We start from the raw sequence: 12,329 nt of genomic DNA, 5'->3' as shown, positions 1-12,329 counted from the left end.
GATATTTTTTGCTTCTGGGTTTTTGAGGATCCCAGCTTAAATCAGAGCAAGGCAAGTAGCCAAGTAGCCGAGTAGCCAAGCAGCTTGAATTGAATAGGTGGGAGGGGTGTTACTGAACATGAAGGGAAAGAGACATGAAGGGGAAAATGGTTGAAATCGCAAACATATTACCCTGGGACAACTAGGTGTGTGACTTGAGTAACTGCTCATCTGTATAATGGGGACGATACTACTCACTATACAGAGATGATACCTGTCAATCACTAGTTCAGGGCTGGGCTCATCGCAGGTGCTCAAAAATGGCTGAGTAAGTGCCCCAGCAGCCTCCAGGGGCATCTGGCCCTGGGTGGGGAGAACAGTGAGGGCAGTTCAGAAAGGGGAAGAGCATCAGAGAAATCTACAATTTGAGGGTACCTACTAGGTGGTCAGAAATTGTGAGCACCAACCAGAAAAGTGATGTGATCTGTTCGTTGATCTGCAGGGTGGGGACTGGGTAGCTCTCCTTCTCCCAGATAATCCCAGAATCACTTCAGGGAAGCATTTCCCAAATCCTACTCTCATGCAGAGCCTTTCACGTGTGTGCCCATCACCTAGCACCTTCCTGTAGTTTCTTACATTGCACTACACAGACTACTTACTGAACGCTCTAAAGTGATTTGCTTTTCAACTTAAATAGATGGATTTTAAAAGGAAACTATATTAATTTATTTTTTCACTCAAATGCATATTTATTGTGCTTCTACTGTGTGCTGGACACTGTTCTAGACCCTGAGGGCACAGCAGGGAACAAGACGAAGAGTGGTCATGTTAGTGGGGGAGATAGATTGGAAACAAGAGCTAGAAATGGGGTGGGTGGAGAGAGATGGGGAGGAAGGGGAGGGAAGGAGGGAGGGAACGAGGAAAGAAGGAAAGGAGGGAGGGGGGAGGGGGGAAGGAAGGAAGGAGAGAAAAAGAGAGAGAGAGATGCGCGTCAGTTAGTGATGCTTATCAGAGAGAACCCCGTTGAGGTGGTGGCGCCTGAGTACAGATCTATATGATCTAGAGGAAGCCATGGAAGGATCTGGGGCAAGAGTATCCCGGGCAGCTGGCCCAACATGTGCAAAGGCCCTGAGGTAAGACTGAGATTCCATCTTGGAGGAATGCCAAGGAGGAGCGAGTGGAGGGTAGAGTGATGGCAGAAGACAAGGGGGAAGTCAGCAGGGGTCAGGTCATGAAAAGCTTCCAGAAAACAGAAGCATTTCAGACTTTCTTCTAAGCATACCAGGAAGCCACCGCAGAACTTTGAACAGTGGACTGACACGATCAGACTTAATGCTGTCAAATACCCTTTGTTGGTGATGTTGGTGAGTACCAAAAAATAAATGAATGTCAATAACAGAAGTAGAAAGAAACCCAGTTTCACTGAATTCTCACGAAATACTGTCATCTACTGAGGGCTCTGAACTTAAGGCCTCCTCTGTGGTGAAAAAGGGGGCTTAGCAAGTGTGAGAGAGGTGTAGCACCGACCTAAGATTGTGTCTGGATTGAAAGAACAGTGGTGTGATTCAGCACATTTATATGATGTTTGTGAACCATCTAAAATCATTTCCAGTGCCATGGGCGATATGCTTCTCAGTCTTTGGTTAATGCAGTGCTACAGTGAGATGATCAAGGAAGTCATAAGCACCAAGAAAGAGACAGGGGGCCTCAGTTACTCTCACATCAGACCCTCCTGGAGAGGAGCGTTGGCAGTGTCAGCCTGGAACCAGTGAGACACCAGCGAGGTCCCCACAACAAGTGTCCTTCAAGGAGGAGTGAAGGGATGGGGGGATGGGTTCCTGCAGGAGAGGAGCAGGCTGTGTACACCCACTTAACATCCGCCTGCTGCTTCCACGGGGCTGGCCTTTCATAGGACGAGATGTGAAACCAAACACAGCCTGTGCCTGAGGTCATGGGTCATCAGACCTGGAAAGGAAATCTCCACCCCTACTTTGCAGGTTAGGAAACCAAGGCTTACAAGGCTGACGACTGACCCTCTCCTCTCCAGCTCCCGCATCTGCTTGGATGACCCCTCATCAGCACAGCTCTGCCAGGCTCTGTACCTGCCATCCCAGCGGCCTCCTGCTGCACTTTACCTGCTCCGTCCTGAACACGGTCAACCTCAAACACTACTCACCCTTAATATTTTATATCAAACATCCCACTTCCTGGTCACCATGTAATAACTTTTCTCCGAATACGCGAATGCTCCCCAAGGCAATAATTCTCTGACCTCACTGAGATCTTTCACCTCTAAATGCAGATCCCTGACCCCAGGGATTTTGCTTTTCCAAAATCCGTCAAGAAGCTCATGGGCTTCATTCTCCTTCTTTCCAATCTAGATCCCATATCCCAACCTTAGAATCAATCCCTGCAAACACCGTCTTGTAGATTAGTCACACTAATGCTGGATTAATGTACACACCTGCTTCACGCAGGCAGAAAGGTCAGAGAGCCTGACAAACAGGTTTCACTTGGAACCCAGGAACTCGAACCTCATACTCACCCTCCAAATGCTCCTTCTTCACAGCAAAGGAAATGCTCAATAAGTTGAAAAGACAACCTACAGAATGGAAGAAAATATTTGTAAACCATAAATCTGATAAGGGGTTAATCTCCAAAATATATAAAGAACTCAAACAACTCTATAGCAAGAAAGCAGATAATCCAATTAAAAAATGGGTGATGGGCTTCCCTGGTGGTGCAGTGGTTGAGAGTCCGCCTGCCGATGTAGGGGACATGGGTTCGTGCCCCGGTCCGGGAGGATCCCATATGCCGCGGAGCAACTAAGCCCGTGCGCCACAACTACTGAGCCTGCGTGCCACAACTACTGAGCCCACACACCTAGAGCCTGTGTTCCACAACAAGAAAAGCCACCACAGTGAGAAGCCCACGCACCACAACGAAGAGTAGCCCCCGCTCGCCGCAACTAGGAAAAGCCCGCGCGTAACAACGAAGACCCACACAGCCAAAAGTAAATAAATAAAATAAATTTATTAAAAAGAAAAACCTAAGTCAGTCCACGTCACTCTTCTGATCTGATCTCCCCGTGGTTCCCCCTCTTACTCAGTGGAGAACTTACCACCACCTCTCAGGCCCTCTGTGGGGTGCCCACCCTTTCCTCTCAGACCTCATCTTTTCTCAATCACTTCTAACACATGTACACTCGGACTCCCGTCCTCGGCTCTTCCTGTGCCCTGCGGTAGGAATGTGCCCACGACAGATACTTGTACGGCCCAGCTCCTTTCCATGTGTTATTCTAAAGCCGTCTTCTCTGGAAGGCCTTCCCTGGCTACCACAGCTAAAATTCCACTCTTACATGTGCACGCACACATGCACACACGCATATACACACATGCATATGTACATGTACACGCACACACTGACACTTCGCATTCTCCCTTCCCTGCTTCCTTATTTCCCCTTGGCCCTTGTCACTCTCCAGCAGACTGTGTAGCTGACTTATTTGTTAATTTATTATCCATGTCCCCTGCAAGAATAGAAGTTCCACAAAGGCAAGGCATTTTGCCTGTTTTGTTTACCTCTGCATTTCCTGTGTCTAGAACAGCACATAAGTAGACACTCAATATTTACTGAATGAATGAATGGAGTGAATGAATGAAGGAGTGAATGGACAAGTGAATGTAAAGTGGCTGGAATGTTGCAGATACAGAATAAAGGATGTTTCTTAGCACCAGAGACTTAAAGAACAATGCTTTTTTCCTTACATTATACATGCTGTAAAAAGTTGATACAATTTTTTTAATGTAAAAAATTAATGTAAAAAAATTTTAATGTAAAAAATTTTTAATTAAAAAAATTTTTTTAATTTTTATTTTTTTTAATTTTTAATATATAAAGTCATAAATGTCACTGATAGAATAATAATATAAGCAATAATATACTAATAAAAACAAGGCAATGAAAGGAAGAAGGTGCAGCGGAGGGAATGCAGATGAACAAAATTCCTCGTCTCTCTCATCACTAGACATTGTTTAGGGGTAATAATTTAAGAAAAGCACTCTATGTTTATTTCTTAAAACAGAGGCCTCAATGCTCTAAAAATTGGTCCTCACATGTACTCTATTTGGCCCAGACATTGCTTTTAAATTTTTTGAGATAGTGCCAACTTTTGAAATTTGGGTTGTTTCACATATAACTCCATACTTCTGCCTTTTCTTGAAAGAGATCTGGCCACAATGGGCCTGCATTCTGAAGTCCAGCCACCAGGTGGCACAGAACAGCAGCCATTCTCTTTAGATGTGGCTTTGAACCCACAGTTGGCTACACACCCCATCCAGGTTTTCATTCCTGGTATAAATATTTCATGGTAACAACGTAAAAGAAAAAAAAATTAACAGTAGTTATCTCAAGGAAGTGGGGCTTGGGAGTGTTGGGAGAGGAGAGTATCTCCCTGTTTTCAACCTTTTATGCTTTATGTATATTCATGTGAGTTCAGGTACATGTGTCTTGTTTCAATAATGAAGGGACTAGTTAGGTTAAAAATATCATTAAAAAAATTTTTTTACGTTAGAAAAATCGCAAAGCACTGAAACATCTAGAGATCAAAAATAAAAACTGCCCATGCCCTGCTAGTAACTAACAATATTTTGGCATACGTTCATCAAATCTTTTGCCTATGATGAGAGCTCAAGCTAGTTAAAAATGGAGACAGACATCTCGATAGGTATTTTCACATCACTGAGATCATACTGTATGTCAGTGTGGTGGCATGTACCTTTTTAGATTATCAGGCATTTGACATGGGGCTGAGTTCATGTACATATTGCCTTTGCCAATGTTAAACATTTTATCAGCAATTTCTCCCAATGTCTCGCTTTTTCTTTACTTCTGAACATGTAGAAAATTGAATTATGTGCGTACCAAGTCAGCATTCCAGTTTTCCTGGCAAAGACTGATTTCTGCCAGTGGAAACAGAGTGTTTTCATTTTCTTTCTTTCTCCCCATCTTTCTATGCTTTTCTGGTTTCTCTGTGTGCGTATTTTCCCCCTGGATCTGGCACTGTGAAGTTGCTAAGTTCTTCCAGATTTGGGGTCCGATGCCATCCTAAGTCTCTGGGTTTGACAGGCAGGGTCGGTGGTTACCGAGATACAATCCAAAAAGCTCGTTCTGAGGTCATCTCTCAATCCGATGTCAACTCACGAGGTGGGAGAACCTGGCAGTGACACTGCGTTTGGACGCCAGCTTTCACTGCCTTCTCCCTGAAGTGCTTCTGGCACGACGCTGGGCACAAAATAAGTTCTCACTATATCCTTGACAGTTGGAACCAGGTCAGGTAACTCTTGGCAGGAGATTCAAAATGTTTGCTCCAAATCAACACTTCTTTGCCCTTCACTGATATCTTCAGATCTGAAGGGCATTTAAAGCACCAATAGCCATACTAACTTCTCTAATGCCACCGTGGGTTCATTTTTTGAGGACGTTTACAATGTGACCCCCATGGTAGCCCCTGAGATTTCCAGGCTTCCGGGGTCACCCTTTCTCACACCGGATCTGAAGCCTCATTCCATACAATGATCCCACCTGCCACCACTGTCTCTTTGAACTTGCTTGTGGGGCGGACACGTTCAGGTACATTGAAAATGGGGAAGTCAGCAAGTGCAACCATCAACTCTATTTCCCCTCCCACCGCGCACTTAAACCGCGCACTGTTAGTGGGAGGGTTCTTTACCTGGGCAGATCCCACAGCTTTTCTGCTCACTCTTAGATAATGATAAATAACAATATGATGAGAACAATGAAATGCCTTTTAGTCATTTCCAAGTGTAACAACAGTCTAAATTCAGTAATTAAAATGTCCAGGGTTTCCCTGGTGGTGCAGTGGTTAAGAATCCGCCTGCCAATGCAGGGGACGTAGGTTCAAGCCCTGGTCCGGGAAGATCTCACATGCCGCAGAGTAACTGAGCCCGTGCGCCACACCTGCTGAAGCCCGTGCGCCTAGAACCCATGCTCCACCACATGAGAAGCCCGCGCACCGCAACGAAGAGTGGCCCGCTCTGGCCGCAACTAGAGAAAGCCCGCGCGCAGCCACGAAGACCCAACACAGACAAAAATAGATAAATTTACTAAAAAAACGTCGAGTAATGTCAAAATTCCCAATTTCATTCACATTACATCTCCCCCCTCCCCGACTCTTCCTTCACCTCCCCATCCCCCCTCACCGGACTCCGAAAAGATAAGAGGCAGGAAAGGCCTTACTTGGCTGGCGCTGTCAGGACGCGGCATCATGCTTTCTGGACTCAGTGGGCATTTGCAGATGATTCCTTCTCTTACTGGGGAGCGTGCGTGGGTTCTCGGCCATTCCCCCACTGAGGACCTCTGAATGCACTTCCTCAGACGCAGATCCTTGGCACCGTGGTCTGTCACCTCCCCTTGGATCCCTCACCTTTCCAGGTGGGCCTGCCATTGAGAATCCCAAGCGATCCCATTACCAGCTGCTTCTGTGGGGCTCAGAACCAGTCCCCTGGAAGAAATTCACACCTTTGATCCACTCCGGAGCCACTTCCTGTTGCAGGTGGCAGTAATCCCTCATCCTGCGGAGGCTGAGCGGCCACCATCTGAAACCTGTAGACTGTTATAGGCCTGGGTCTGGCACTGGTTTGTCCAGGAGACGGGAGCAGACTCCCCAGGTAGTTCCCCCGCATCTCTCCGGCTTGGCTGTGGGTGAAGAGCTGGTACATCCTCTTTTCCACCACAGAGCTGGGGTGCTGGCAGCAAGGACATGCCACAGCATTTTCTCCAAAGCAGCGTCTCCCCAAAACCAGTCCTCTCTGTCTGTCAGCTTCTCCATCCTCCTCAGGGTAGGGACTGGGCGAAGGGTCTGGAAACCAGTCTTGACCACCTCCTCTGCAATTCCTGCAAAGATGGAGGGGAGGACACGTGCTGCCCGTGGGCGCTTGGCTTACCCTTGGCTTCTGTGGCTTCCACCAAACTGGAAGCAGAAAGAGACCCTTTCTCACATCCCGTTCTCACACCCCGTTGCATTCATTTATCCCTTCAACACTTGCCTGGATATTAAGGTTCCACTTCTCACTCTCTGCCTTGAAGCTTTGGTGGCTTTCTCCAGCCTGCCTCAACTCCAATACAGAAAAGAACTACATTTTCTTTTAATTCTCTTGTCCCTTTTTGACGGTATCACTCAAAGAAGGCAGAGAGTCCAGTAGATTTTTTGTGAAGGATACAGCAGCAGAAGCAGACATCTGTTGTTTGGACACTGTCCACTTCTACTCACCCTCAATAGATGGCTCGTGAGGATGATCTCCTTGGGGACCATCCCATCTCCTGCCTGGCCAATGAGAGCATGCCATCCCCTACCTTCCTGGCTACAGTGATTGGTTGAAAAATGGGGACGTGACCAAAGCTTAAGCCAATCAGAGCCAACAATACTGCAAACTGGGAATAATTTTTAAATCCTGTAAGAGAGACTTTTTTCTTTTCTTTTTAAACTGGATTTCTGAGGGAATAGGAGGTAAGCCTAGAGCTGTTTCTGCCTTCATGCTACCAGCAAGGAGAGCCTGGTTGAGGATGAGGCCAAGACAGAATTTGGCAGAGTGAGGATGAGAGAAATAGATTCCTAATGACATCTTTTGAGCATCTCATGTCCGAAGTCAGACCCATCCATGAACTTTTTAGATATGTGAGTTGGTAAATTTCTTTTTGTTCTTTTAAGCCAGTTCACGTTATTTTTTCTTTCCCTTGCAGTCAAAAGACGTGACTGATACAGAAAGAGGAGGAATTGTCTTCCAGGAGGAGAAATGATTAAGCATTTAATCTGAGACATACCTAATCTTAAATGTCTCCTTAGCAAAACTCACATCAAGATTCTCATCAGTCCATTCATTCAACAAATATTTCTGAAGGACTTCGGTTTCCCTGACACCTCCCTCACCCAAGGTAAGTATTATTATCCATATTTTTTTGGTAAGAAAATTCAAATGTCAGTAAGGACGTGAAACTTGCCTGATGTCACACACTGGAATGTCAGAGCTGGGTCTTGACCCCGTGTGCTTTCCCATCAGGTTTCACCGGCTGCTCTGTGAGGTTGCTTATTGGATCGCATTTCAGAAATGAGCTTCTGGATCCGGAGGGCACAGGCTTTGAAATCCCCGGGGAGTTGACCAAGGCCAGCAAGGCAGTGTAGGCAGCAGCCTCTCTGCTCCTTGGATAGCCTTCAGATTATGCCCATGTCACTCAGTGAGTCCAAGTCATCCTGGAATCTTTCATGGGACTTAACACAATGCCTTGCCTCCAGTAGGTGCTCAGTAATAGCTTATCAAGTGCAGAAGATAACAGGAAAAATGTCTGTCACTGCACCTCGTGCCAGTGCTGATTCAAAATGGTGCAAATTGCCTCTGGAAAGAGCTGCATACACATGCGATTCTATGTCCAAGAATTCATCCCACAGATACATTTGCACAGAGACCCATATCAGGGCCACAGTGCAAGTCTGGGCAGGTTGTGCCCTGCCCGACATTAGGGGGCACTTTTCACATCATGGAGGATGGGGGTGAGAGGCAGATAACTTTTCACTGTCTACATTTGTGTATTGTGTGAAGTTTTTCCTTTTACCATAGTCATATAAAACTTACTCCAAGAAAACTTATTCCAACGAAGAACTTTATGTCAAAACTGAGATGGTGGGTTTAAATTTCTTAATACATTGCTCGGCACATCAGCCATTATTATTGTTGTTACTATTTTTAAAGATGTACTGTTTGAAAACCCTGCAATGTTATTACACCACAGAGACACACAAGGGTGCGCCAGACATCTACTAAAGAAGTGTTTTTGTAGCCACAGTCCTTGGAGGCTGTAACTTTTTAAAAAAATATATGTGTACACATACACATATGCACACACCCTTGGCTTTTCCATTTTATTTTATTTTTTTCTGAATTTTATTTTATTTTATTTTTTGGCCACACCGCGCAGCATGTGGGATCACAGCTCCCCGACCAGGAATTGAACCCACGCCCCCTTTAACCACTGGACCACCAGGCGTGGTGTGGGAAAACATCTTGGGGGTCTCCTATAAGTGACAAGGGCGATTCTTGACTCCATCTTGGTCCAGTCTACCGGCCTTGTCAATGGAATATAAGGGCTCATTTCCTGAGCGCTTTCCTGATGGAAATCAGGGTGAGAGTCCATTCTCCGTAGGTGGTGGAGAGGAGAGCAGGCGAAGCTGGAGCTGCACACGGGAGCTCTTCCTACCCCTTCACCTCAGTGTTCTCATCTGTGCAATGGGGACAGTAAAGCCCACCTTGCAGGGCTGTTGAGAGGATCAAGCAGGGACTCTCAGAGATCAAAAGAGCCTGAACTAGTTCTCTCTATAGTGAAAAATTAGAAAGAAAAAAGAGAAAGAAAAGGAAAAAAGTCCGAAATGGAGTTACCAAAATTGAAGTTACAAGGTTAGATTTTAAAACTCAAGCCTCTAACGTGCGTACACACACACAGCAACCTAACGGGAGTGGGCAGAGACAGAGAGGATGGGATTTATTTTAAAACAGTAATTCACGTGGTCTGATAGTGGGACCCAAGTCTGATGATTTTCTATGATCGCTTCTGGGATCAGTTCTGGCAGTACTTCTCTGTGACTTGGGTATAACGTTATATGAAGATCACATATAAACGCTGATGCTGGGACCTGCAGCAGACAGACTGTCGTTCTCCCTTCTTCCTGGCTGAGCGAACGTCCACTTTGTTCCAGCACAGAGCAGATGGCAGTGTGCTGAAGGGAGAGATCCTCTATCCCCAGTCCCAGGGGGACCATTGTTATTGATCTAAATCATTCCCTTTTGCCAGCCATTGGTTTATAGGTGGGAAGATGCCCTGGTTCTGGCCAATGAAATGTAAGTGCACGTCTCACAGAGGCTTCTGGGAGAGGTTTTTCCTGTGTGATAAGAGAGAGACCCTTGAGAAACGTCTCTTCATCTGTCCTACGTTTGAACATAGAATGTCTGGATTTGTGGCCGCCATCTTGTGACCACAAGGAAAAGCCCAGGGGGAGTGCAGGGGCCCCCATCCTCCTGTCTGACAAAACTGAGGCTGAATTAACTGACCTTGGGACCATCTAATTCAGGACTAGTTGTTATGTGACACACTTTCTATAAAATACAGTTCACACCTCTTCTAGATGATAGGTTACTTGCAGCCAAAAGTACATGTGAAGATACAAGCCTTATGTGAAGCGACTGAGGCACATGCCAGATGCTTCCTTGGCGGAGCCCAAGAACTGCATTTCCAACAAGCTCAGAGCACCTTATTGTGAGTTGCTTTCGGTCTCAGCTATTTCTTAGTCTAGAGCAGAAGGCTGCAGACTGGCCAAAGGTCAGGATATGCCAGTTTATTTATCCATTCCCCAGGTGAGGGACATTTGGGTTGTTTCCAGTTTTGGGTGATTATGAATAAGCTGTTCCAAATGTTCACGTACAGGTTTTTGCAAGAACATAGGTTTTCATTTCTCAGGTGAAACTCCCAGGAGTGGGATTGCTGGGCTGTATGGTAAGAGCATGTTTAGCTATAAGAGACTATCAGACTTTTCCCAGAGTGGCTGCACAATTTTGCATTCCCACCAGCAGTGTGGGAGACAAAACAGGTGCTCTGCATCCCTACATCTGTTTTCTTCTCACTGTTGTATCTCTACTTCCAAGCATAGAACCCAGCACACAGTAGGTGCTCAACCAATATTTGCCGAATGAATAAATGGATGACTAGAGGCAATCACACCAAGGGGTTTTGAGGATTGAATGGGATCATTTTGTAAAGCACATGGCACAGCGCTGGGCCCTTTAATCTGCACTCAGGACCTGAGAGTCATTGTTAATTGTTAACATCCGAGGCTACCCTCCCCGGGGCCAGGGTCCCTGCACCCCTCCACCCACAGCAGGAGGCTGCTCCAGTGAGAACGCTCCTCTATTCGAATCTCTGGTTCCAGGCTTTGAGAATAGAAAGATCTCGCCCCAGGAACTGCGGAGGTAAGAATCCCACTCCCCCGACCCCTAGCCGGACCCCCAACCCTGCGAGCACTCTCTGAGCCCATCTCCTGGCTTTCTCTGCTCCAGCCTGGGAGGAACCCAGGGAGACTTGGATCCCACTGTATTTTTCTTGCCTCCACACTCGAAGATGGGAGGCCCGCAGGCCAGGAAATGGAGCAAGTCTTTGTTTTCCTAGCTGTCCCTGTCCCCTGGAGGGGGACACCAATGCCTCCGCACCTCTGAGGGCTCTCCCAGTTTAGTCAAGCTGTTTGGCCTCTCTTATCCACCCACGCCCACCGGGGACCTGTTCGCCAGAATCTTTTCACCACTTTTCCTTTTTCACAATAACTCTGACCCTTTCTGCTATTGTTTTTCTAGGTTAATTGAATACGTTCTCCTTGCTGTGGAGGCCTGCGGATGGCGCCAAGCACAACAGGCCCAGCGCGAAGTGGGTCTGGGAGGCCCAGCCCACCTCTGCAGCCTGGGGCCGGCTCAGGCAGGGGCAGGGGACATCTCTGGGGGACCAGGAATGTGAGCTCACCTTGCATGCATGCAGCAGCCAGCTGGGGTGGGTGGGGATACAGGCAGGGAGGAGGGAGTCTTAGATGCTTTCTTCCCTCTTTTTCTAGAGCAGATAATCCCCAAATTATTCTTTAGTAACTCATGTTGGTATTTTCTGAGCCCCTTCTACCAGCAGAGAACTGTAGCAAGGTGTTGGGTGTAATAATAGAAACCAAGAGTGCAGTGGTTCTCAACCAGGGGAAACTGTGGCCCCAGGGGACATTTGTTACTAGCTGGAACCCCTTTGGGTTGCTGTGACTAGGGGGTGGGGTGCTGCTGGCATCTAGTGAGTAGAGGCCAGGGATGTTGCTAAACTTCCTCCAGCGCACAGGACAGCGCCCGCAAGAGAGAATTATCTGGCCCAGAATGTCAATAGTGCTGAGGCCAAGAAACCCTGACTTATCACTGTCCCATTGTATGGATGAGACTGAGGTCCAGAGCGGTTAATAAATATGTCCAGTGACACACAGGAACGACGGGTCACGTCAAGATTTCAGCCCAGAAAGCCTGATCCTGCTACCCTCCTGTGCCTCCCGCCATTGGACTCATCAGGGGATGGAAGGTGGAGGAGATTGGAGGAAGGGGCTCATTCAGGTTGAAGGAGGGGTGAGAGGTGGGGGGTGGAGTCCTGGGGACCTTGCACAGACGATGAGGGCACCAGGGAATTTGGAGAGATTCCCAGGGGATGGCCGAGTCTGTCACGATCCCTCTTCTCATCCACTTCTACCTGCTTCCGAACTTCGGTGGAGCACCCCC

This window comes from Lagenorhynchus albirostris, chromosome 15 (genome assembly GCF_949774975.1).
Source record: "Lagenorhynchus albirostris chromosome 15, mLagAlb1.1, whole genome shotgun sequence".
Taxonomy (NCBI): Eukaryota; Metazoa; Chordata; class Mammalia; order Artiodactyla; family Delphinidae; genus Lagenorhynchus; species Lagenorhynchus albirostris.
The sequence above is the reverse complement of the archived record's forward strand: the minus strand, read 5'-3'. Positions refer to the sequence as shown.